General features: G+C 35.6%; 15 non-coding genes across 15 annotated transcripts; all 15 read left to right on the top strand.

The window, feature by feature from the left end:
- Positions 1–410: 410 nt before the first annotated feature.
- On the top strand, positions 411–492 carry TRNAS-CGA (transfer RNA serine (anticodon CGA)). Its single transcript has one exon. It is a non-coding gene; the product is annotated as a tRNA-Ser (tRNA).
- A 434-nt stretch (positions 493–926) lies between these two features.
- TRNAS-UGA (transfer RNA serine (anticodon UGA)) lies at positions 927–1,008 on the top strand. The gene has a single exon. It is a non-coding gene; the product is annotated as a tRNA-Ser (tRNA).
- Positions 1,009–1,974: 966 nt separating this feature from the next.
- On the top strand, positions 1,975–2,056 carry TRNAS-UGA (transfer RNA serine (anticodon UGA)). The gene has a single exon. It is a non-coding gene; the product is annotated as a tRNA-Ser (tRNA).
- Positions 2,057–3,176: 1,120 nt separating this feature from the next.
- Positions 3,177–3,258, top strand: TRNAS-CGA (transfer RNA serine (anticodon CGA)). Its single transcript has one exon. It is a non-coding gene; the product is annotated as a tRNA-Ser (tRNA).
- A 434-nt stretch (positions 3,259–3,692) lies between these two features.
- Positions 3,693–3,774, top strand: TRNAS-UGA (transfer RNA serine (anticodon UGA)). Its single transcript has one exon. It is a non-coding gene; the product is annotated as a tRNA-Ser (tRNA).
- Positions 3,775–4,693: 919 nt separating this feature from the next.
- On the top strand, positions 4,694–4,775 carry TRNAS-CGA (transfer RNA serine (anticodon CGA)). The gene has a single exon. It is a non-coding gene; the product is annotated as a tRNA-Ser (tRNA).
- Positions 4,776–5,208: 433 nt separating this feature from the next.
- On the top strand, positions 5,209–5,290 carry TRNAS-UGA (transfer RNA serine (anticodon UGA)). Its single transcript has one exon. It is a non-coding gene; the product is annotated as a tRNA-Ser (tRNA).
- Positions 5,291–12,875: 7,585 nt separating this feature from the next.
- TRNAS-CGA (transfer RNA serine (anticodon CGA)) lies at positions 12,876–12,957 on the top strand. Its single transcript has one exon. It is a non-coding gene; the product is annotated as a tRNA-Ser (tRNA).
- Positions 12,958–14,371: 1,414 nt separating this feature from the next.
- On the top strand, positions 14,372–14,453 carry TRNAS-CGA (transfer RNA serine (anticodon CGA)). The gene has a single exon. It is a non-coding gene; the product is annotated as a tRNA-Ser (tRNA).
- A 434-nt stretch (positions 14,454–14,887) lies between these two features.
- TRNAS-UGA (transfer RNA serine (anticodon UGA)) lies at positions 14,888–14,969 on the top strand. Its single transcript has one exon. It is a non-coding gene; the product is annotated as a tRNA-Ser (tRNA).
- A 966-nt stretch (positions 14,970–15,935) lies between these two features.
- On the top strand, positions 15,936–16,017 carry TRNAS-UGA (transfer RNA serine (anticodon UGA)). The gene has a single exon. It is a non-coding gene; the product is annotated as a tRNA-Ser (tRNA).
- Positions 16,018–17,137: 1,120 nt separating this feature from the next.
- Positions 17,138–17,219, top strand: TRNAS-CGA (transfer RNA serine (anticodon CGA)). Its single transcript has one exon. It is a non-coding gene; the product is annotated as a tRNA-Ser (tRNA).
- A 434-nt stretch (positions 17,220–17,653) lies between these two features.
- TRNAS-UGA (transfer RNA serine (anticodon UGA)) lies at positions 17,654–17,735 on the top strand. The gene has a single exon. It is a non-coding gene; the product is annotated as a tRNA-Ser (tRNA).
- A 919-nt stretch (positions 17,736–18,654) lies between these two features.
- Positions 18,655–18,736, top strand: TRNAS-CGA (transfer RNA serine (anticodon CGA)). Its single transcript has one exon. It is a non-coding gene; the product is annotated as a tRNA-Ser (tRNA).
- Positions 18,737–19,168: 432 nt separating this feature from the next.
- TRNAS-UGA (transfer RNA serine (anticodon UGA)) lies at positions 19,169–19,250 on the top strand. The gene has a single exon. It is a non-coding gene; the product is annotated as a tRNA-Ser (tRNA).
- The last annotated feature ends 7,104 nt before the right edge of the window (positions 19,251–26,354 follow it).

Here is a 26,354-nt window from a genome sequence, read left to right as displayed (position 1 = left end):
AGATACTTTCCAACTGGACTTAAATCTGCAGAAATATGTATGCTAATGAACTGATAATGGGATTGGAGAGTGTCATTTGTAAAAAATCCAAATAAAAAAAAGAATGACACCAATGAAAAATTGTATCCATCTTAAATAATAACTATTTGATGAAATATCAAGGAAACATGCAATGCATTTTACATAAACAGTGCATTTAAAATGTTGCTCTAAGACTCTGATTTATGTTTCACTAAGCTTAAGAGTAAATGTCCTTGACACTTACATGAGTCTATACTAGCTATTATTTTTTGCAAAGTTTAAGTATTAATATAAAAACAAAATGAGAAAAAGTCTATTGTTTTTTTCTGCCAACTAGAAATCTGAAACAATATATCTGCTCTCAATGTTTTCGGTAAACTGCTAGTCAGGTAGTTGTGGCCGAGTGGTTAAGGCGATGGACTCGAAATCCATTGGGGGTTCCCCGCGCAGGTTCAAATCCTGCCAACTTCGTGTAACTTTTCAATCAAATGTAAATTTAAACTTCTAAATCATTAAAACTTACTTTTCCATATAACTCCACTAGGTGCTAAATTTTCCAAAATGGATTTTAAAGTTACAACTTTTAATGAAATGTTGTAACATGTTACCTCCATTTCAGCAAATTAAAAAAAAACTATAAATTTTTAACACCAAGTTATTATGTCTGTACTGTTCAGGTAGCTGTGGCCAAGTGCATGAGGTGATGGACTGTTTCATAATGCACAAGATTAAATGTCCTTGACGCCTACATTTTACATTAATCTATATCAGCTATTATATTTGCCAAAGTGTATCTGCTAATATAGCAAAAAAAACCTGTGTAAAATTGCATTGGTAATTTATTTCAACTAGAAATATGATTATTTATTATTGAGCTCAAATTTTTGAACGATGCCACAAGTAAGGTAGTTGTGGCCGAGTGGTTAAGGCGATGGACTTGAAATCCATTGGGGTCTCCCCGCGTAGGTTCAAATCCTGCCAACTACGTGTTGCTTTTCAATCACATGGAAAGACTAGCTTATAAATCATTATAACTTCATTTTACATAAACCTCAACTACAGTAGGTGCTGTTTTTTCCAAAATTGCATTTAATGTTACAGCCTTTAAGGAAATATTGTAACACGTTACCTCCACTTCAAGGAATAATTTATTTTATTTTATAACAGTAGTTTATTATGTTGACATTGTTCAGGTAACTTTGGCCACGTGGTTGAGGTAATGAACTCATTCTCCATTAGGGTATACCCATTCAAAATCAAATCCTGCCAGATATGTGAAGTTTTTAAAGCTTGTTGCAAACATAATATACAATCAAGGTGAAGAAATCCAAAGAATGTTTTATTGAAGAATTGAACAAATCTTAGATAATCAACATCATTTTTCACAATGGATTTCTTTCTAAACCAGGTACTTTTAGAATATGAATACTTTCCTGTATTTATAAGAACATGCATAAGACTATATGTAAATATTTTCTATGGCAACACATGCATGCAGATACTTTCCAACTGGACTTAAATCTGCAGAAATATGTATGCTTATGAACTGATAATGGGATTGGAGAGTGTCATTTGTAAAAAATCCAAATAAAAAAAAGAATGACACCAATGAAAAATTGTATCCATCTTAAATAATAACTATTTGATGAAATATCAAGGAAACATGCAATGCATTTTACATAAACAGTGCATTTAAAATGTTGCTCTAAGACTCTGATTTATGTTTCACTAAGCTTAAGAGTAAATGTCCTTGACACTTAAATGAGTCTATACTAGCTATTATTTTTTGCAAAGTTTAAGTATTAATATAAAAACAAAATGAGAAAAAGTCTATCTGCTAATCTGCTAATATAGCAAAAAAAACCTGTGTAAAATTGCATTGGTAATTTATTTCAACTAGAAATATGATTATTTATTATTGAGCTCAAATTTTTGAACTATGCCACAAGTAAGGTAGTTGTGGCCGAGTGGTTAAGGCGATGGACTTGAAATCCATTGGGGTCTCCCCGCGTAGGTTCAAATCCTGCCAACTACGTCTTGCTTTTCGATCACATGGAAAGACTAGCTTATAAATCATTATAACTTCATTTTACATAAACCTCAACTACAGTAGGTGCTGTATTTTCCAAAATTGCATTTAATGTTACAGCCTTTAAGGAAATATTGTAACACGTTACCTCCACTTCAAGGAATAATTTATTTTATTTTATAACAGTAGTTTATTATGTCGACATTGTTCAGGTAACTTTGGCCACGTGGTTGAGGTAATGAACTCATTCTCCATTAGGGTATACCCATTCAAAATCAAATCCTGCCAGATATGTGAAGTTTTTAAAGCTTGTTGCAAACATAATATACAATCAAGGTGAAGAAATCCAAAGAATGTTTTATTGAAGAATTGAACAAATCTTAGATAATCAACATCATTTTTCACAATGGATTTCTTTCTAAACCAGGTACTTTTAGAATATGAATACTTTCCTGTATTTATAAGAACATGCATAAGACTATATGTAAATATTTTCTATGGCAACACATGCATGCAGATACTTTCCAACTGGACTTAAATCTGCAGAAATATGTATGCTAATGAACTGATAATGGGATTGGAGAGTGTCATTTGTAAAAAATCCAAATAAAAAAAAGAATGACACCAATGAAAAATTGTATCCATCTTAAATAATAACTATTTGATGAAATATCAAGGAAACATGCAATGCATTTTACATAAACAGTGCATTTAAAATGTTGCTCTAAGACTCTGATTTATGTTTCACTAAGCTTAAGAGTAAATGTCCTTGACACTTACATGAGTCTATACTAGCTATTATTTTTTGCAAAGTTTAAGTATTAATATAGCAACAATTGTATCCATCTTAAATAATAACTATTTGATGAAATATCAAGGAAACATGCAATGCATTTTACATAAACAGTGCATTTAAAATGTTGCTCTAAGACTCTGATTTATGTTTCACTAAGCTTAAGAGTAAATGTCCTTGACACTTACATGAGTCTATACTAGCTATTATTTTTTGCAAAGTTTAAGTATTAATATAAAAACAAAATGAGAAAAAGTCTATTGTTTTTTTCTGCCAACTAGAAATCTGAAACAATATATCTGCTCTCAATGTTTTCGGTAAACTGCTAGTCAGGTAGTTGTGGCCGAGTGGTTAAGGCGATGGACTCGAAATCCATTGGGGGTTCCCCGCGCAGGTTCAAATCCTGCCAACTACGTGTAACTTTTCAATCAAATGTAAATTTAAACTTCTAAATCATTAAAACTTACTTTTCCATATAACTCCACTAGGTGCTAAATTTTCCAAAATGGATTTTAAAGTTACAACTTTTAATGAAATGTTGTAACATGTTACCTCCATTTCAGCAAATTAAAAAAAAACTATAAATTTTTAACACCAAGTTATTATGTCTGTACTGTTCAGGTAGCTGTGGCCAAGTGCATGAGGTGATGGACTGTTTCATAATGCACAAGATTAAATGTCCTTGACGCCTACATTTTACATTAATCTATATCAGCTATTATATTTGCCAAAGTGTATCTGCTAATATAGCAAAAAAAACCTGTGTAAAATTGCATTGGTAATTTATTTCAACTAGAAATATGATTATTTATTATTGAGCTCAAATTTTTGAACGATGCCACAAGTAAGGTAGTTGTGGCCGAGTGGTTAAGGCGATGGACTTGAAATCCATTGGGGTCTCCCCGCGTAGGTTCAAATCCTGCCAACTACGTGTTGCTTTTCGATCACATGGAAAGACTAGCTTATAAATCATTATAACTTCATTTTACATAAACCTCAACTACAGTAGGTGCTGTATTTTCCAAAATTGCATTTAATGTTACAGCCTTTAAGGAAATATTGTAACACGTTACCTCCACTTCAAGGAATAATTTATTTTATTTTATAACAGTAGTTTATTATGTCGACATTGTTCAGGTAACTTTGGCCACGTGGTTGAGGTAATGAACTCATTCTCCATTAGGGTATACCCATTCAAAATCAAATCCTGCCAGATATGTGAAGTTTTTAAAGCTTGTTGCAAACATAATATACAATCAAGGTGAAGAAATCCAAAGAATGTTTTATTGAAGAATTGAACAAATCTTAGATAATCAACATCATTTTTCACAATGGATTTCTTTCTAAACCAGGTACTTTTAGAATATGAATACTTTCCTGTATTTATAAGAACATGCATAAGACTATATGTAAATATTTTCTATGGCAACACATGCATGCAGATACTTTCCAACTGGACTTAAATCTGCAGAAATATGTATGCTAATGAACTGATAATGGGATTGGAGAGTGTCATTTGTAAAAAATCCAAATAAAAAAAAGAATGACACCAATGAAAAATTGTATCCATCTTAAATAATAACTATTTGATGAAATATCAAGGAAACATGCAATGCATTTTACATAAACAGTGCATTTAAAATGTTGCTCTAAGACTCTGATTTATGTTTCACTAAGCTTAAGAGTAAATGTCCTTGACACTTACATGAGTCTATACTAGCTATTATTTTTTGCAAAGTTTAAGTATTAATATAAAAACAAAATGAGAAAAAGTCTATTGTTTTTTTCTGCCAACTAGAAATCTGAAACAATATATCTGCTCTCAATGTTTTCAGTAAACTGCTAGTCAGGTAGTTGTGGCCGAGTGGTTAAGGCGATGGACTCGAAATCCATTGGGGGTTCCCCGCGCAGGTTCAAATCCTGCCAACTACGTGTAACTTTCAATCAAATGTAAATTTAAACTTCTAAATCATTAAAACTTACTTTTCCATATAACTCCACTAGGTGCTAAATTTTCCAAAATGGATTTTAAAGTTACAACTTTTAATGAAATGTTGTAACATGTTACCTCCATTTCAGCAAATTAAAAAAAAACTATAAATTTTTAACACCAAGTTATTATGTCTGTACTGTTCAGGTAGCTGTGGCCAAGTGCATGAGGTGATGGACTGTTTCATAATGCACAAGATTAAATGTCCTTGACGCCTACATTTTACATTAATCTATATCAGCTATTATATTTGCCAAAGTGTATCTGCTAATATAGCAAAAAAAACCTGTGTAAAATTGCATTGGTAATTTATTTCAACTAGAAATATGATTATTTATTATTGAGCTCAAATTTTTGAACTATGCCACAAGTAAGGTAGTTGTGGCCGAGTGGTTAAGGCGATGGAATTGAAATCCATTGGGGTCTCCCCGCGTAGGTTCAAATCCTGCCAACTACGTGTTGCTTTTCAATCACATGGAAAGACTAGCTTATAAATCATTATAACTTCATTTTACATAAACCTCAACTACAGTAGGTGCTGTATTTTCCAAAATTGCATTTAATGTTACAGCCTTTAAGGAAATATTGTAACACGTTACCTCCACTTCAAGGAATAATTTATTTTATTTTATAACAGTAGTTTATTATGTCGACATTGTTCAGGTAACTTTGGCCACGTGGTTGAGGTAATGAACTCATTCTCCATTAGGGTATACCCATTCAAAATCAAATCCTGCCAGATATGTGAAGTTTTTAAAGCTTGTTGCAAACATAATATACAATCAAGGTGAAGAAATCCAAAGAATGTTTTATTGAAGAATTGAACAAATCTTAGATAATCAACATCATTTTTCACAATGGATTTCTTTCTAAACCAGGTACTTTTAGAATATGAATACTTTCCTGTATTTATAAGAACATGCATAAGACTATATGTAAATATTTTCTATGGCAACACATGCATGCAGATACTTTCCAACTGGACTTAAATCTGCAGAAATATGTATGCTAATGAACTGATAATGGGATTGGAGAGTGTCATTTGTAAAAAATCCAAATAAAAAAAAAGAATGACACCAATGAAAAATTGTATCCATCTTAAATAATAACTATTTGATGAAATATCAAGGAAACATGCAATGCATTTTACATAAACAGTGCATTTAAAATGTTGCTCTAAGACTCTGATTTATGTTTCACTAAGCTTAAGAGTAAATGTCCTTGACACTTACATGAGTCTATACTAGCTATTATTTTTTGCAAAGTTTAAGTATTAATATAAAAACAAAATGAGAAAAAGTCTTTTCTTTTAAATTAATTTTTATTGCTTTTCCACATAAAAAAAATAGTTTTAACATCATACAATACATGTGAATGTCAAACCTAGTACATACATAATCCATACCATTACATTACACAACATCTACGGGAAGGGAAGGGGGGGGGAGGAGGGAAGGGCGGAGGGGGGGGGGGGACGGGAGGGGGGGAGGGGACGGGAGGGGGGGAGGGGAGGGAAGTCAGACTAGGATTTCCTGTTCTTTTTCCTTATTTGTTATTTGGGTATACCTCTATTTGGTCTCTTTTTTTTTTTTTTTTTTTTCCTTCCATTAGTCTTCTATTAGTCTTCTATACCACTTCGTTCCTTTAAAGGGGGCTATAATTTGATGTTGCGTTTGTGTTTCTAATGTTTCAATAAAACTTCCCCATCTATTATAAAATCTCTTTCCTCCTGTCTTTGGCTCCATTACCGCATTATATTTTTCCATATACAGGGTTTTCATTAAACTATTTCTCATGGAATCTAATCTGGGGGGGGCTTTGATTGTCCAATTTCTCAATTTTGTTTTTTTTGCAAGTGTTACAATTATCGTTATAATTGGAATTAAGTCTCTTCCATAGTGACTTAGATCCCACCCAGAAAATTCTGCCCATAAAAGTGCTCTATAGTCAAGACCCACTTGCAATCGGAAAATGTGATTTATATAATTTATTACTTTATACCAATATCGTTTAATTTTCGTGCATTCCCAAAAATTGTGTTTAAAAAGTGCATTTGGTGCTTTACATTTTGGGCATATGCCCTCTTCTTCTTGTGTCATATATTTTCGTTGCCCTTGTGAAATATATGTTCTATGTAGTGTGCGGAAGTGCACCTCTTGGAGCATTGCAGAAGGCAGTACTCTCAGTGCCTTCCCTATGTGTGTGAACCTTTCTATTACTTTATTCCCTTCTGGGAAGTCTTTCTCCCAAGCCTTTTGTAGTGTTTCCCATACCTTTTGTGTTTTGCTCATAACTAATTCCCAATATAGAAATTTGGTTTTGTAAGGAGTTTTCTTTTTTAATAAATTCTCTATTTTTTTGCATTCTAAATTATTCACTTTTGTGTTTAAGGGATTCATTATACTCTGAGTGTAGTGTCTTAATTGCAAATACATGTAAAATTGTGATGTTTCTAGATTAAATTTCTCTGTCAGGCTTTGATAAGTATATATTTCTCCTCCCGGGTCGTACACATCTTTGATTTCCATGATTCCCTTTTTTCCCCATTCTTTGAATATTTTATTTTCCATGGCTGGGATGAAGAGGGGGTTTCCCTGTATTGGAATATATTTCGATTTAGTATATGAAGTTTGTAGGCATTTATGTATTTTTATCCATGCCGAATGGGCCGATGAGAATATCAGGTTTGATCTTATACCCAATGGGATTTTATTTCTTGGTGTGTGCAATAATGCACTTAATGAATATGGTGCTACTAACGTTTCTTCTAGATCGAAGTTTGTGTATATCGATCTTCGCAGAATCCAGTCTGATATATATCTAAATGAGACCGCTAAGGCAAACAATTCTATATCAGGGATAGCCAGTCCCCCTTCTTCCCATTTTAATCGAAGTTTTTTTTGGGCTATTCTTGTTCTTTTTCCCGCCCATAGAAATTTTAGGAAAGCTTTATTGCAACTTTGGATATCTCCTTTTGAGATACTCATCGGGATCATCTGGATTAAATAAGCCAGTTTAGGAAAGGCCACTGCCTTAATTACGGCCGCTCGACCCAGAAGGGATATAGGAAGACTATTCCAATTTTTTAATTGTTTTATTATTTTTTTGATTACTGGGGAGAAGTTATTCTTATATAAATCTGCGTTTTTAGGGGTAACTCTCACTCCCAGGTATTTTATTGCTTTAGGGGCATATTTATATTGGGGGTACGCTTGCTGTAAAGCTGTTGGTATAATTGTCCCCCCTAGACTTAATATCTCGGATTTGCTCTGATTAACCTTATAGCCTGCAAATGTTTCAAATTGCTCGATTGTCTTATGTATATTTGGCATTGAGAATTCTGGGTCTGAGACAAAAAGTAGTAGGTCATCGGCAAACAGAGAGGTTTTAATCTCCTGATTGCCTATTGTTATCCCTCTAAATTCTTTATTTGTTCTCAGCGCTATGGCCAGGGGCTCTATTGCCAGGGCAAATAGCAGTGGGGACATTGGGCACCCTTGCCTGGTTCCTCTTTTGATGTTAATTGGGTCCGATAAATATCCATTACATAGGATTTGGGATTGCGACCCTCTATATATTGCTTTCAAAATTTCTATAAAAGTTTCTGAAAAGCCAAATCTTTTTAATGTTTCCATGAGATGGTCCCAGGACAACATATCAAAGGCCTTTTCGGCGTCTATTGCCATTAATATATTTGGACTCTTGTTCTGCTTTTGCTCTAGCCATTGAGCTGCTGCCATTACTTTTCTTATATTGCAGGTCGAATGTCTCCCCCAGATGAATCCTGTCTGATCTTTATTTACTAGGTTTGGCATATATATTTTCATTCTGTCTGCAAGGATTTTAGTAAAAATTTTATAGTCCACATTTAATAATGAAATCGGGCGATATGAGCCTGGTAAAATTGGATCCCTGTCTTTTTTCGGAAGTAATTTTATAAGCGCCATGTTAAAAAATTTTGGGACTTTCTGCAACTTCAGTATTGAGTTCAGAAAATTTGTCAGTTCTTCTGAGATGTCGTCCACCAAGATTTTATAAAATTCTCCCGTGAACCCATCTGGGCCGGGGGCTTTATTTATTTTAAGTGCTTTTATGGCCTGCTGTACTTCTAAATTTGTTATCGGAGATACTATTTTATCTGTTAAATCCTGGGGCGCTTGGGGTAAAGTTATTTTACTCCAGAATATATTTTTTCCTATATTATCTGGTTGATCGTCTGTGTATATTTCTTCATAGAATTCTCGGAATATTCCTACTATTTGTCTGTTTCCTGTTTTTATTCCTCCTTGGCCTTTCAGAGCTGAGATTATTTTTGTTGTCTGTGGGGCCTTAAGGAGGTTGGATAGTATCCTTCCTGTTCTATCACCCAATTTATGAAATCTAGCATCTTTTTGAAATATATATTTATCTCCTATTTCTTGTAGATTGTTTTCAAATTTTTGTCTGGCCAATACTAAATCTTGTTTTGCTAAAAGGGTCGGATTTTCTTTAAATTTTTGGAAGGCTGCTGTCAGGTTTTGTTGTACTTCTTTATATGATGTTCTAAATTGTTTTTTCCTCTGTGATTCATGTGCTATTATTGTTCCCCTTAACACTGCCTTCGCCGCCTGCCAGAAGTTTTGAATGTTTTCCTCTGCTTCTTTTTTGTTGTTTTCCCTGTACTCCACCCATGCTGCTTTTAATTTTTCCTTAAATTTAATTGTTTTACTTAGGGCCACTGGGAATCTCCATTGTCTATATGGACCCTTATCTTGTATTGCTACTATCTTGGCCCATACCACCGCATGATCTGATATAACTATTGTTTCTATTTCTGTTGCTAGTACTTTCGGGAACAGCGACTCTGAGCATAGTACATAATCAATCCTTGATAGTGAATCATATACTTTGGAATGGCATGTGAATTCTCTTTCTATTGGATGTGCAGCTCTCCAGATATCTACCAGTTTTAGTTGTTCACAGAACCATTTCATCCCTAAACTAGGTATTGGATGTCTCTTTGCCCTATAGAGATTCCTATCCATATAGTTTGATGTAACTAGATTAAAGTCGCCATTAATTATCAGATTGCATGTAATATACGGGCTCAGAATCGCTATTACCTTAAGTAAAAAATTTTTATCATATACATTCGGCGCATACAGGGAACATAATATGTATCTCGTTTTTTCTATACAGATATCAACAATTATATACCTTCCTGCTTTGTCAGTTATCACTGTATTTATTTCATATTGCAAATGAGATGCTATTAAAATTGCCACTCCTCTCGATTTGGAGTTAAAGGGGGCTGCTGCCACCACTTTTCTCCTCATCATATTTAACTTTTCTTTTTCATTTTCCTTTAAATGTGTCTCTTGCAGGCAAGCTATTTCAATATGCAATCTATTCAAATGTGTCAGGACCTTTTTTCTTTTGTCCGGGGAATTTATTCCTCCTACGTTCCATGTGCCAAATTTAAGACCTGGCATGTCGAAGTCGGGTGGGGCATAACCCTCGGTGTTTACTGCTCGGAATCCTATCTAACTGGGAGTGGGGAAACATTAGGGTATTATACATACAAAACATAAGATCATTTTTACAACATTCTCGCTGCAATGAGATAGGGGTGCCCCCCTTGGCATTTTCCCCTCCGGGAACATGCCTCCTCATTGGCTGTAATTTCCATCAATAGACTTCCTTAGAGGCGGCAGAGCGGGTGCGGGGTGTGCGTTGGCACTAGATTTTATTCTTATCCTCGCCGCCGCTCTGTCGTCTCGTGGAGTTGAAGCTCCTAACCCTCCCCTCTCTATTTTTTATTACATTGTTTCCTATTAGGATTGCCCATCTCTCTCTCTTTTTTTTTTTTCCCTTTTTTTTTTTTTTTTTCCCTTTTTTTTTCCCTCCCTCCCTTTTCCTCCCTCGTTTCTAGCCACCACCCACTTATCCTTTTCTTTTATTGCCCTTTTGTCTGCAAGTGGGGAGTAGTTTATTCTGGTTTTCTCGTTTGGCTTAAGTAAGCCTTTGCTTCTCCTGGGTTCAGGAAATCTTTATAAGTTCCATCTTCCAATAGACGAAGGCGTGCTGGATACATCAATATAAACTTTCTCCCAGTCTTTATCAGGTCTGAGCATATCGGGCTGAATTCTCTTCTGGCTTTTGATACGTCGACGGAATAATCCTGAAACAATAAAATCTGATTTTCTTCCCATTTTAAATTATGTTTTTTCCTTGAAGCTTTCCAGATTATTTCTTTATGTAAGAAGTTCAGGCATTTGAAAATTACTGGTCTCGGGCGCGCTCTCTCTTCATCTTCTTCTCTAATTTTCCCCAATCTGTGTGCCCTTTCGATTACCAGGTCTGCACAACTTGCTTGAATCTCCAAGAGTTCTGGGAGGGTTTTTTTCAGAAAGGAAAAAAGTGGGGGGCCTTTCACAGATTCTGGGATCCCAATAATTCTGAGGTTTTTTCTTCTTGCTCTATTTTCTGAATCCTCTAGCTTTGTGCTTATCGCCTGATAGGCCTTCTGCATTTCTGCCATCTGTGTTTTTAGCAGGGCTGTGTCTTGGAATAAGTCTCCCACTTTTTGTTCCATTTCTTGGACCCGGCCGGCAATCTGTGTCACCTGTCCTTTGATTTCTTCCACTGCTTGTTTCATAACTTCTGCTTGTACTTGTAGCAGTGGTTCAAGTGTTTGCTTAATAGCTTGAATCATCATTTGGTAATCCTCTCCATTTTTATCTTGTTTTGGGGTAGGTGAGAGGGAATCTTCGTGGGTACTGGAGTTCCCCACGCCACTTGATTTCCTTGTCGGTTTACTGCCGCTAGGATTGTGCGTGGACATGTTTGCTGCTTGGCGAGTCCGTTCCCGCTCTAACCTTTCCTTTTGGGCTTTTGTCGGCATTGTAGGCGAGAGAAATCTCTCCATATAACAAAAACTTGTAAAACCCTGGTACCGTGAGTCTTTTAAAGGGGGTAAAATAGATGTCTATCAGTTTATTATTCTCCCCAGATGTTCTTCCTGGTACGGTTTATCCGTTTCTATCGGATTTGGGCAAGATTCATATATTACTGGTGTTATTGTCCTGCCGGGGTTCAATATCTGTGGTTTTTGTAGGTGCTCTCTTTCTCATTTGCCTTTAATTCTTATAAGCTTCTATGCAGCTCTTTTATATGTTTTATAGGTTTTAATATCGACAGAAAACAGGGCTTAGAGATAATGGGGGTGAGTGTCTGTTTCAACTCTAAGCAGCCGCAGTAACCAAGTCTTGAATGTTTTGGATCAGTTGTTACCTCTCTTCTCGCACTGGAGTGTATATGCGTGGTGGCAGTTTGAAGGGTGCCTGCGGGTTGTCTCCGCCTTCGGCTGCTGTTGCTCTGGTCACCGGGGAGGGTCTCTCCGTCCTCTCGATCCCGTATGTGGGTCTCCGTGTAGCGCAGCGCCACCACTCTGCGTCTCTACCCGGCGGGGATGCAGTCCCTCACTGGGAGTTCCACCCGGCTTCAGCTGCCCGGTCTCCGTCTGCAGTGGTTCTCCGTGCGGCGCGGCGCCGCGTCACCGATCCTCGTCACTTCCGGTCGGTGTTGAAGCTTCTCTGTCCGGCGGGGGATGCAATCCCTCGCTGGGGTTCCGCCTGGCTTCAACCACCCGCTCTCCGTCTGTTGCCGCTTGCCGTCTCGCGTCACAACTCACCGCGTCTCAGCCACCGGCAAACTGTCAGCCCGGGCTGTCTCCAGGTATGATTGGGCTCGATCGCTGCCGCTTCAGTTGTGTCAGTCAGCTGTTACCGGCAGAGAACTCAGTTTTCCCCGTAGTTTTTTAAAGTTCTTGTTAGAGGAGGGGGGGGAATCTTGTAGGTATCCTTTTCATTGCTGCATTGCTTGGAGGTAGGCTTCCTCGCTGTCCTTTCGAGAGGGGGGGGATAACGGAGCTCGCTCTCCCTGCAGCCTACTCCATGCTACAGGAACCGGAAGTCCGAGAAAAAGTCTATTGTTTTTTTCTGCCAACTAGAAATCTGAAACAATATATCTGCTCTCAATGTTTTCGGTAAACTGCTAGTCAGGTAGTTGTGGCCGAGTGGTTAAGGCGATGGACTCGAAATCCATTGGGGGTTCCCCGCGCAGGTTCAAATCCTGCCAACTACGTGTAACTTTCAATCAAATGTAAATTTAAACTTCTAAATCATTAAAACTTACTTTTCCATATAACTCCACTAGGTGCTAAATTTTCCAAAATGGATTTTAAAGTTACAACTTTTAATGAAATGTTGTAACATGTTACCTCCATTTCAGCAAATTAAAAAAAAACTATAAATTTTTAACACCAAGTTATTATGTCTGTACTGTTCAGGTAGCTGTGGCCAAGTGCATGAGGTGATGGACTGTTTCATAATGCACAAGATTAAATGTCCTTGACGCCTACATTTTACATTAATCTATATCAGCTATTATATTTGCCAAAGTGTATCTGCTAATATAGCAAAAAAAAACTGTGTAAAATTGCATTGGTAATTTATTTCAACTAGAAATATGATTATTTATTATTGAGCTCAAATTTTTGAACTATGCCACAAGTAAGGTAGTTGTGGCCGAGTGGTTAAGGCGATGGACTTGAAATCCATTGGGGTCCTGCCAACTACGTGTTGCTTTTCAATTACATGGAAAGACTAGCTTATAAATCATTATAACTTCATTTTACATAAACCTCAACTACAGTAGGTGCTGTATTTTCCAAAATTGCATTTAATGTTACAGCCTTTAAGGAAATATTGTAACACGTTACCTCCACTTCAAGGAATAATTTATTTTATTTTATAACAGTAGTTTATTATGTCGACATTGTTCAGGTAACTTTGGCCACGTGGTTGAGGTAATGAACTCATTCTCCATTAGGGTATACCCATTCAAAATCAAATCCTGCCAGATATGTGAAGTTTTTAAAGCTTGTTGCAAACATAATATACAATCAAGGTGAAGAAATCCAAAGAATGTTTTATTGAAGAATTGAACAAATCTTAGATAATCAACATCATTTTTCACAATGGATTTCTTTCTAAACCAGGTACTTTTAGAATATGAATACTTTCCTGTATTTATAAGAACATGCATAAGACTATATGTAAATATTTTCTATGGCAACACATGCATGCAGATACTTTCCAACTGGACTTAAATCTGCAGAAATATGTATGCTAATGAACTGATAATGGGATTGGAGAGTGTCATTTGTAAAAAATCCAAATAAAAAAAAGAATGACACCAATGAAAAATTGTATCCATCTTAAATAATAACTATTTGATGAAATATCAAGGAAACATGCAATGCATTTTACATAAACAGTGCATTTAAAATGTTGCTCTAAGACTCTGATTTATGTTTCACTAAGCTTAAGAGTAAATGTCCTTGACACTTACATGAGTCTATACTAGCTATTATTTTTTGCAAAGTTTAAGTATTAATATAAAAACAAAATGAGAAAAAGTCTATTGTTTTTTTATGCCAACTAGAAATCTGAAACAATATATCTGCTCTCAATGTTTTCGGTAAACTGCTAGTCAGGTAGTTGTGGCCGAGTGGTTAAGGCGATGGACTCGAAATCCATTGGGGGTTCCCCGCGCAGGTTCAAATCCTGCCAACTTCGTGTAACTTTTCAATCAAATGTAAATTTAAACTTCTAAATCATTAAAACTTACTTTTCCATATAACTCCACTAGGTGCTAAATTTTCCAAAATGGATTTTAAAGTTACAACTTTTAATGAAATGTTGTAACATGTTACCTCCATTTCAGCAAATTAAAAAAAAACTATAAATTTTTAACACCAAGTTATTATGTCTGTACTGTTCAGGTAGCTGTGGCCAAGTGCATGAGGTGATGGACTGTTTCATAATGCACAAGATTAAATGTCCTTGACGCCTACATTTTACATTAATCTATATCAGCTATTATATTTGCCAAAGTGTATCTGCTAATATAGCAAAAAAAACCTGTGTAAAATTGCATTGGTAATTTATTTCAACTAGAAATATGATTATTTATTATTGAGCTCAAATTTTTGAACGATGCCACAAGTAAGGTAGTTGTGGCCGAGTGGTTAAGGCGATGGACTTGAAATCCATTGGGGTCTCCCCGCGTAGGTTCAAATCCTGCCAACTACGTGTTGCTTTTCAATCACATGGAAAGACTAGCTTATAAATCATTATAACTTCATTTTACATAAACCTCAACTACAGTAGGTGCTGTTTTTTCCAAAATTGCATTTAATGTTACAGCCTTTAAGGAAATATTGTAACACGTTACCTCCACTTCAAGGAATAATTTATTTTATTTTATAACAGTAGTTTATTATGTTGACATTGTTCAGGTAACTTTGGCCACGTGGTTGAGGTAATGAACTCATTCTCCATTAGGGTATACCCATTCAAAATCAAATCCTGCCAGATATGTGAAGTTTTTAAAGCTTGTTGCAAACATAATATACAATCAAGGTGAAGAAATCCAAAGAATGTTTTATTGAAGAATTGAACAAATCTTAGATAATCAACATCATTTTTCACAATGGATTTCTTTCTAAACCAGGTACTTTTAGAATATGAATACTTTCCTGTATTTATAAGAACATGCATAAGACTATATGTAAATATTTTCTATGGCAACACATGCATGCAGATACTTTCCAACTGGACTTAAATCTGCAGAAATATGTATGCTAATGAACTGATAATGGGATTGGAGAGTGTCATTTGTAAAAAATCCAAATAAAAAAAAGAATGACACCAATGAAAAATTGTATCCATCTTAAATAATAACTATTTGATGAAATATCAAGGAAACATGCAATGCATTTTACATAAACAGTGCATTTAAAATGTTGCTCTAAGACTCTGATTTATGTTTCACTAAGCTTAAGAGTAAATGTCCTTGACACTTAAATGAGTCTATACTAGCTATTATTTTTTGCAAAGTTTAAGTATTAATATAAAAACAAAATGAGAAAAAGTCTATCTGCTAATCTGCTAATATAGCAAAAAAAACCTGTGTAAAATTGCATTGGTAATTTATTTCAACTAGAAATATGATTATTTATTATTGAGCTCAAATTTTTGAACTATGCCACAAGTAAGGTAGTTGTGGCCGAGTGGTTAAGGCGATGGACTTGAAATCCATTGGGGTCTCCCCGCGTAGGTTCAAATCCTGCCAACTACGTCTTGCTTTTCGATCACATGGAAAGACTAGCTTATAAATCATTATAACTTCATTTTACATAAACCTCAACTACAGTAGGTGCTGTATTTTCCAAAATTGCATTTAATGTTACAGCCTTTAAGGAAATATTGTAACACGTTACCTCCACTTCAAGGAATAATTTATTTTATTTTATAACAGTAGTTTATTATGTCGACATTGTTCAGGTAACTTTGGCCACGTGGTTGAGGTAATGAACTCATTCTCCATTAGGGTATACCCATTCAAAATCAAATCCTGCCAGATATGTGAAGTTTTTAAAGCTTGTTGCAAACATAATATACAATCAAGGTGAAGAAATCCAAAGAATGTTTTATTGAAGAATTGAACAAATCTTAGATAATCAACATCATTTTTCACAATGGATTTCTTTCTAAACCAGGTACTTTTAGAATATGAATACTTTCCTGTATTTATAAGAACATGCATAAGACTATATGTAAATATTTTCTATGGCAACACATGCATGCAGATACTTTCCAACTGGACTTAAATCTGCAGAAATATGTATGCTAATGAACTGATAATGGGATTGGAGAGTGTCATTTGTAAAAAATCCAAATAAAAAAAAGAATGACACCAATGAAAAATTGTATCCATCTTAAATAATAACTATTTGATGAAATATCAAGGAAACATGCAATGCATTTTACATAAACAGTGCATTTAAAATGTTGCTCTAAGACTCTGATTTATGTTTCACTAAGCTTAAGAGTAAATGTCCTTGACACTTACATGAGTCTATACTAGCTATTATTTTTTGCAAAGTTTAAGTATTAATATAGCAACAATTGTATCCATCTTAAATAATAACTATTTGATGAAATATCAAGGAAACATGCAATGCATTTTACATAAACAGTGCATTTAAAATGTTGCTCTAAGACTCTGATTTATGTTTCACTAAGCTTAAGAGTAAATGTCCTTGACACTTACATGAGTCTATACTAGCTATTATTTTTTGCAAAGTTTAAGTATTAATATAAAAACAAAATGAGAAAAAGTCTATTGTTTTTTTCTGCCAACTAGAAATCTGAAACAATATATCTGCTCTCAATGTTTTCGGTAAACTGCTAGTCAGGTAGTTGTGGCCGAGTGGTTAAGGCGATGGACTCGAAATCCATTGGGGGTTCCCCGCGCAGGTTCAAATCCTGCCAACTACGTGTAACTTTTCAATCAAATGTAAATTTAAACTTCTAAATCATTAAAACTTACTTTTCCATATAACTCCACTAGGTGCTAAATTTTCCAAAATGGATTTTAAAGTTACAACTTTTAATGAAATGTTGTAACATGTTACCTCCATTTCAGCAAATTAAAAAAAAACTATAAATTTTTAACACCAAGTTATTATGTCTGTACTGTTCAGGTAGCTGTGGCCAAGTGCATGAGGTGATGGACTGTTTCATAATGCACAAGATTAAATGTCCTTGACGCCTACATTTTACATTAATCTATATCAGCTATTATATTTGCCAAAGTGTATCTGCTAATATAGCAAAAAAAACCTGTGTAAAATTGCATTGGTAATTTATTTCAACTAGAAATATGATTATTTATTATTGAGCTCAAATTTTTGAACGATGCCACAAGTAAGGTAGTTGTGGCCGAGTGGTTAAGGCGATGGACTTGAAATCCATTGGGGTCTCCCCGCGTAGGTTCAAATCCTGCCAACTACGTGTTGCTTTTCGATCACATGGAAAGACTAGCTTATAAATCATTATAACTTCATTTTACATAAACCTCAACTACAGTAGGTGCTGTATTTTCCAAAATTGCATTTAATGTTACAGCCTTTAAGGAAATATTGTAACACGTTACCTCCACTTCAAGGAATAATTTATTTTATTTTATAACAGTAGTTTATTATGTCGACATTGTTCAGGTAACTTTGGCCACGTGGTTGAGGTAATGAACTCATTCTCCATTAGGGTATACCCATTCAAAATCAAATCCTGCCAGATATGTGAAGTTTTTAAAGCTTGTTGCAAACATAATATACAATCAAGGTGAAGAAATCCAAAGAATGTTTTATTGAAGAATTGAACAAATCTTAGATAATCAACATCATTTTTCACAATGGATTTCTTTCTAAACCAGGTACTTTTAGAATATGAATACTTTCCTGTATTTATAAGAACATGCATAAGACTATATGTAAATATTTTCTATGGCAACACATGCATGCAGATACTTTCCAACTGGACTTAAATCTGCAGAAATATGTATGCTAATGAACTGATAATGGGATTGGAGAGTGTCATTTGTAAAAAATCCAAATAAAAAAAAGAATGACACCAATGAAAAATTGTATCCATCTTAAATAATAACTATTTGATGAAATATCAAGGAAACATGCAATGCATTTTACATAAACAGTGCATTTAAAATGTTGCTCTAAGACTCTGATTTATGTTTCACTAAGCTTAAGAGTAAATGTCCTTGACACTTACATGAGTCTATACTAGCTATTATTTTTTGCAAAGTTTAAGTATTAATATAAAAACAAAATGAGAAAAAGTCTATTGTTTTTTTCTGCCAACTAGAAATCTGAAACAATATATCTGCTCTCAATGTTTTCAGTAAACTGCTAGTCAGGTAGTTGTGGCCGAGTGGTTAAGGCGATGGACTCGAAATCCATTGGGGGTTCCCCGCGCAGGTTCAAATCCTGCCAACTACGTGTAACTTTCAATCAAATGTAAATTTAAACTTCTAAATCATTAAAACTTACTTTTCCATATAACTCCACTAGGTGCTAAATTTTCCAAAATGGATTTTAAAGTTACAACTTTTAATGAAATGTTGTAACATGTTACCTCCATTTCAGCAAATTAAAAAAAAACTATAAATTTTTAACACCAAGTTATTATGTCTGTACTGTTCAGGTAGCTGTGGCCAAGTGCATGAGGTGATGGACTGTTTCATAATGCACAAGATTAAATGTCCTTGACGCCTACATTTTACATTAATCTATATCAGCTATTATATTTGCCAAAGTGTATCTGCTAATATAGCAAAAAAAACTGTGTAAAATTGCATTGGTAATTTATTTCAACTAGAAATATGATTATTTATTATTGAGCTCAAATTTTTGAACTATGCCACAAGTAAGGTAGTTGTGGCCGAGTGGTTAAGGCGATGGAATTGAAATCCATTGGGGTCTCCCCGCGTAGGTTCAAATCCTGCCAACTACGTGTTGCTTTTCAATCACATGGAAAGACTAGCTTATAAATCATTATAACTTCATTTTACATAAACCTCAACTACAGTAGGTGCTGTATTTTCCAAAATTGCATTTAATGTTACAGCCTTTAAGGAAATATTGTAACACGTTACCTCCACTTCAAGGAATAATTTATTTTATTTTATAACAGTAGTTTATTATGTCGACATTGTTCAGGTAACTTTGGCCACGTGGTTGAGGTAATGAACTCATTCTCCATTAGGGTATACCCATTCAAAATCAAATCCTGCCAGATATGTGAAGTTTTTAAAGCTTGTTGCAAACATAATATACAATCAAGGTGAAGAAATCCAAAGAATGTTTTATTGAAGAATTGAACAAATCTTAGATAATCAACATCATTTTTCACAATGGATTTCTTTCTAAACCAGGTACTTTTAGAATATGAATACTTTCCTGTATTTATAAGAACATGCATAAGACTATATGTAAATATTTTCTATGGCAACACATGCATGCAGATACTTTCCAACTGGACTTAAATCTGCAGAAATATGTATGCTAATGAACTGATAATGGGATTGGAGAGTGTCATTTGTAAAAAATCCAAATAAAAAAAAGAATGACACCAATGAAAAATTGTATCCATCTTAAATAATAACTATTTGATGAAATATCAAGGAAACATGCAATGCATTTTACATAAACAGTGCATTTAAAATGTTGCTCTAAGACTCTGATTTATGTTTCACTAAGCTTAAGAGTAAATGTCCTTGACACTTAAATGAGTCTATACTAGCTATTATTTTTTGCAAAGTTTAAGTATTAATATAAAAACAAAATGAGAAAAAGTCTATCTGCTAATCTGCTAATATAGCAAAAAAAACCTGTGTAAAATTGCATTGGTAATTTATTTCAACTAGAAATATGATTATTTATTATTGAGCTCAAATTGAGAAAAAGTCTTTTCTTTTAAATTAATTTTTATTGCTTTTCCACATAAAAAAAATAGTTTTAACATCATACAATACATGTGAATGTCAAACCTAGTACATACATAATCCATACCATTACATTACACAACATCTACGGGAAGGGAAGGGGGGGGGGGAGGAGGGAAGGGCGGAGGGGGGGGGGACGGGAGGGGGGGAGGGGACGGGAGGGGGGGAGGGGAGGGAAGTCAGACTAGGATTTCCTGTTCTTTTTCCTTATTTGTTATTTGGGTATACCTCTATTTGGTCTCTTTTTTTTTTTTTTTTTTTCCTTCCATTAGTCTTCTATTAGTCTTCTATACCACTTCGTTCCTTTAAAGGGGGCTATAATTTGATGTTGCGTTTGTGTTTCTAATGTTTCAATAAAACTTCCCCATCTATTATAAAATCTCTTTCCTCCTGTCTTTGGCTCCATTACCGCATTATATTTTTCCATATACAGGGTTTTCATTAAACTATTTCTCATGGAATCTAATCTGGGGGGGGCTTTGATTGTCCAATTTCTCAATTTTGTTTTTTTTGCAAGTGTTACAATTATCGTTATAATTGGAATTAAGTCTCTTCCATAGTGACTTAGATCCCACCCAGAAAATTCTGCCCATAAAAGTGCTCTATAGTCAAGACCCACTTGCAATCGGAAAATGTGATTTATATAATTTATTACTTTATACCAATATCGTTTAATTTTCGTGCATTCCCAAAAATTGTGTTTAAAAAGTGCATTTGGTGCTTTACATTTTGGGCATATGCCCTCTTCTTCTTGTGTCATATATTTTCGTTGCCCTTGTGAAATATATGTTCTATGTAGTGTGCGGAAGTGCACCTCTTGGAGCATTGCAGAAGGCAGTACTCTCAGTGCCTTCCCTATGTGTGTGAACCTTTCTATTACTTTATTCCCTTCTGGGAAGTCTTTCTCCCAAGCCTTTTGTAGTGTTTCCCATACCTTTTGTGTTTTGCTCATAACTAATTCCCAATATAGAAATTTGGTTTTGTAAGGAGTTTTCTTTTTTAATAAATTCTCTATTTTTTTGCATTCTAAATTATTCACTTTTGTGTTTAAGGGATTCATTATACTCTGAGTGTAGTGTCTTAATTGCAAATACATGTAAAATTGTGATGTTTCTAGATTAAATTTCTCTGTCAGGCTTTGATAAGTATATATTTCTCCTCCCGGGTCGTACACATCTTTGATTTCCATGATTCCCTTTTTTCCCCATTCTTTGAATATTTTATTTTCCATGGCTGGGATGAAGAGGGGGTTTCCCTGTATTGGAATATATTTCGATTTAGTATATGAAGTTTGTAGGCATTTATGTATTTTTATCCATGCCGAATGGGCCGATGAGAATATCAGGTTTGATCTTATACCCAATGGGATTTTATTTCTTGGTGTGTGCAATAATGCACTTAATGAATATGGTGCTACTAACGTTTCTTCTAGATCGAAGTTTGTGTATATCGATCTTCGCAGAATCCAGTCTGATATATATCTAAATGAGACCGCTAAGGCAAACAATTCTATATCAGGGATAGCCAGTCCCCCTTCTTCCCATTTTAATCGAAGTTTTTTTTGGGCTATTCTTGTTCTTTTTCCCGCCCATAGAAATTTTAGGAAAGCTTTATTGCAACTTTGGATATCTCCTTTTGAGATACTCATCGGGATCATCTGGATTAAATAAGCCAGTTTAGGAAAGGCCACTGCCTTAATTACGGCCGCTCGACCCAGAAGGGATATAGGAAGACTATTCCAATTTTTTAATTGTTTTATTATTTTTTTGATTACTGGGGAGAAGTTATTCTTATATAAATCTGCGTTTTTAGGGGTAACTCTCACTCCCAGGTATTTTATTGCTTTAGGGACATATTTATATTGGGGGTACGCTTGCTGTAAAGCTGTTGGTATAATTGTCCCCCCTAGACTTAATATCTCGGATTTGCTCTGATTAACCTTATAGCCTGCAAATGTTTCAAATTGCTCGATTGTCTTATGTATATTTGGCATTGAGAATTCTGGGTCTGAGACAAAAAGTAGTAGGTCATCGGCAAACAGAGAGGTTTTAATCTCCTGATTGCCTATTGTTATCCCTCTAAATTCTTTATTTGTTCTCAGCGCTATGGCCAGGGGCTCTATTGCCAGGGCAAATAGCAGTGGGGACATTGGGCACCCTTGCCTGGTTCCTCTTTTGATGTTAATTGGGTCCGATAAATATCCATTACATAGGATTTGGGATTGCGACCCTCTATATATTGCTTTCAAAATTTCTATAAAAGTTTCTGAAAAGCCAAATCTTTTTAATGTTTCCATGAGATGGTCCCAGGACAACATATCAAAGGCCTTTTCGGCGTCTATTGCCATTAATATATTTGGACTCTTGTTCTGCTTTTGCTCTAGCCATTGAGCTGCTGCCATTACTTTTCTTATATTGCAGGTCGAATGTCTCCCCCAGATGAATCCTGTCTGATCTTTATTTACTAGGTTTGGCATATATATTTTCATTCTGTCTGCAAGGATTTTAGTAAAAATTTTATAGTCCACATTTAATAATGAAATCGGGCGATATGAGCCTGGTAAAATTGGATCCCTGTCTTTTTTCGGAAGTAATTTTATAAGCGCCATGTTAAAAAATTTTGGGACTTTCTGCAACTTCAGTATTGAGTTCAGAAAATTTGTCAGTTCTTCTGAGATGTCGTCCACCAAGATTTTATAAAATTCTCCCGTGAACCCATCTGGGCCGGGGGCTTTATTTATTTTAAGTGCTTTTATGGCCTGCTGTACTTCTAAATTTGTTATCGGAGATACTATTTTATCTGTTAAATCCTGGGGCGCTTGGGGTAAAGTTATTTTACTCCAGAATATATTTTTTCCTATATTATCTGGTTGATCGTCTGTGTATATTTCTTCATAGAATTCTCGGAATATTCCTACTATTTGTCTGTTTCCTGTTTTTATTCCTCCTTGGCCTTTCAGAGCTGAGATTATTTTTGTTGTCTGTGGGGCCTTAAGGAGGTTGGATAGTATCCTTCCTGTTCTATCACCCAATTTATGAAATCTAGCATCTTTTTGAAATATATATTTATCTCCTATTTCTTGTAGATTGTTTTCAAATTTTTGTCTGGCCAATACTAAATCTTGTTTTGCTAAAAGGGTCGGATTTTCTTTAAATTTTTGGAAGGCTGCTGTCAGGTTTTGTTGTACTTCCTTATATGATGTTCTAAATTGTTTTTTCCTCTGTGATTCATGTGCTATTATTGTTCCCCTTAACACTGCCTTCGCCGCCTGCCAGAAGTTTTGAATGTTTTCCTCTGCTTCTTTTTTGTTGTTTTCCCTGTACTCCACCCATGCTGCTTTTAATTTTTCCTTAAATTTAATTGTTTTACTTAGGGCCACTGGGAATCTCCATTGTCTATATGGACCCTTATCTTGTATTGCTACTATCTTGGCCCATACCACCGCATGATCTGATATAACTATTGTTTCTATTTCTGTTGCTAGTACTTTCGGGAACAGCGACTCTGAGCATAGTACATAATCAATCCTTGATAGTGAATCATATACTTTGGAATGGCATGTGAATTCTCTTTCTATTGGATGTGCAGCTCTCCAGATATCTACCAGTTTTAGTTGTTCACAGAACCATTTCATCCCTAAACTAGGTATTGGATGTCTCTTTGCCCTATAGAGATTCCTATCCATATAGTTTGATGTAACTAGATTAAAGTCGCCATTAATTATCAGATTGCATGTAATATACGGGCTCAGATTCGCTATTACCTTAAGTAAAAAATTTTTATCATATACATTCGGCGCATACAGGGAACATAATATGTATCTCGTTTTTTCTATACAGATATCAACAATTATATACCTTCCTGCTTTGTCAGTTATCACTGTATTTATTTCATATTGCAAATGAGATGCTATTAAAATTGCCACTCCTCTCGATTTGGAGTTAAAGGGGGCTGCTGCCACCACTTTTCTCCTCATCATATTTAACTTTTCTTTTTCATTTTCCTTTAAATGTGTCTCTTGCAGGCAAGCTATTTCAATATGCAATCTATTCAAATGTGTCAGGACCTTTTTTCTTTTGTCCGGGGAATTTATTCCTCCTACGTTCCATGTGCCAAATTTAAGACCTGGCATGTCGAAGTCGGGTGGGGCATAACCCTCGGTGTTTACTGCTCGGAATCCTATCTAACTGGGAGTGGGGAAACATTAGGGTATTATACATACAAAACATAAGATCATTTTTACAACATTCTCGCTGCAATGAGATAGGGGTGCCCCCCTTGGCATTTTCCCCTCCGGGAACATGCCTCCTCATTGGCTGTAATTTCCATCAATAGACTTCCTTAGAGGCGGCAGAGCGGGTGCGGGGTGTGCGTTGGCACTAGATTTTATTCTTATCCTCGCCGCCGCTCTGTCGTCTCGTGGAGTTGAAGCTCCTAACCCTCCCCTCTCTATTTTTTAATACATTGTTTCCTATTAGGATTGCCCATCTCTCTCTCTTTTTTTTTTTCCCTTTTTTTTTTTTTTTTTCCCTTTTTTTTTTTTCCCTCCCTCCCTTTTCCTCCCTCGTTTCTAGCCACCACCCACTTATCCTTTTCTTTTATTGCCCTTTTGTCTGCAAGTGGGGAGTAGTTTATTCTGGTTTTCTCGTTTGGCTTAAGTAAGCCTTTGCTTCTCCTGGGTTCAGGAAATCTTTATAAGTTCCATCTTCCAATAGACGAAGGCGTGCTGGATACATCAATATAAACTTTCTCCCAGTCTTTATCAGGTCTGAGCATATCGGGCTGAATTCTCTTCTGGCTTTTGATACGTCGACGGAATAATCCTGAAACAATAAAATCTGATTTTCTTCCCATTTTAAATTATGTTTTTTCCTTGAAGCTTTCCAGATTATTTCTTTATGTAAGAAGTTCAGGCATTTGAAAATTACTGGTCTCGGGCGCGCTCTCTCTTCATCTTCTTCTCTAATTTTCCCCAATCTGTGTGCCCTTTCGATTACCAGGTCTGCACAACTTGCTTGAATCTCCAAGAGTTCTGGGAGGGTTTTTTTCAGAAAGGAAAAAAGTGGGGGGCCTTTCACAGATTCTGGGATCCCAATAATTCTGAGGTTTTTTCTTCTTGCTCTATTTTCTGAATCCTCTAGCTTTGTGCTTATCGCCTGATAGGCCTTCTGCATTTCTGCCATCTGTGTTTTTAGCAGGGCTGTGTCTTGGAATAAGTCTCCCACTTTTTGTTCCATTTCTTGGACCCGGCCGGCAATCTGTGTCACCTGTCCTTTGATTTCTTCCACTGCTTGTTTCATAACTTCTGCTTGTACTTGTAGCAGTGGTTCAAGTGTTTGCTTAATAGCTTGAATCATCATTTGGTAATCCTCTCCATTTTTATCTTGTTTTGGGGTAGGTGAGAGGGAATCTTCGTGGGTACTGGAGTTCCCCACGCCACTTGATTTCCTTGTCGGTTTACTGCCGCTAGGATTGTGCGTGGACATGTTTGCTGCTTGGCGAGTCCGTTCCCGCTCTAACCTTTCCTTTTGGGCTTTTGTCGGCATTGTAGGCGAGAGAAATCTCTCCATATAACAAAAACTTGTAAAACCCTGGTACCGTGAGTCTTTTAAAGGGGGTAAAATAGATGTCTATCAGTTTATTATTCTCCCCAGATGTTCTTCCTGGTACGGTTTATCCGTTTCTATCGGATTTGGGCAAGATTCATATATTACTGGTGTTATTGTCCTGCCGGGGTTCAATATCTGTGGTTTTTGTAGGTGCTCTCTTTCTCGTTTGCCTTTAATTCTTATAAGCTTCTATGCAGCTCTTTTATATGTTTTATAGGTTTTAATATCGACAGAAAACAGGGCTTAGAGATAATGGGGGTGAGTGTCTGTTTCAACTCTAAGCAGCCGCAGTAACCAAGTCTTGAATGTTTTGGATCAGTTGTTACCTCTCTTCTCGCACTGGAGTGTATATGCGTGGTGGCAGTTTGAAGGGTGCCTGCGGGTTGTCTCCGCCTTCGGCTGCTGTTGCTCTGGTCACCGGGGAGGGTCTCTCCGTCCTCTCGATCCCGTATGTGGGTCTCCGTGTAGCGCAGCGCCACCACTCTGCGTCTCTACCCGGCGGGG

This window comes from Crinia signifera, chromosome 11 (assembly GCF_055691185.1).
Source record: "Crinia signifera chromosome 11, ASM5569118v1, whole genome shotgun sequence".
Lineage (NCBI taxonomy): Eukaryota > Metazoa > Chordata > Amphibia > Anura > Myobatrachidae > Crinia > Crinia signifera.
Note: the sequence above shows the minus strand (reverse complement) of the source record. Positions and strands in the feature narration are given on the sequence as shown.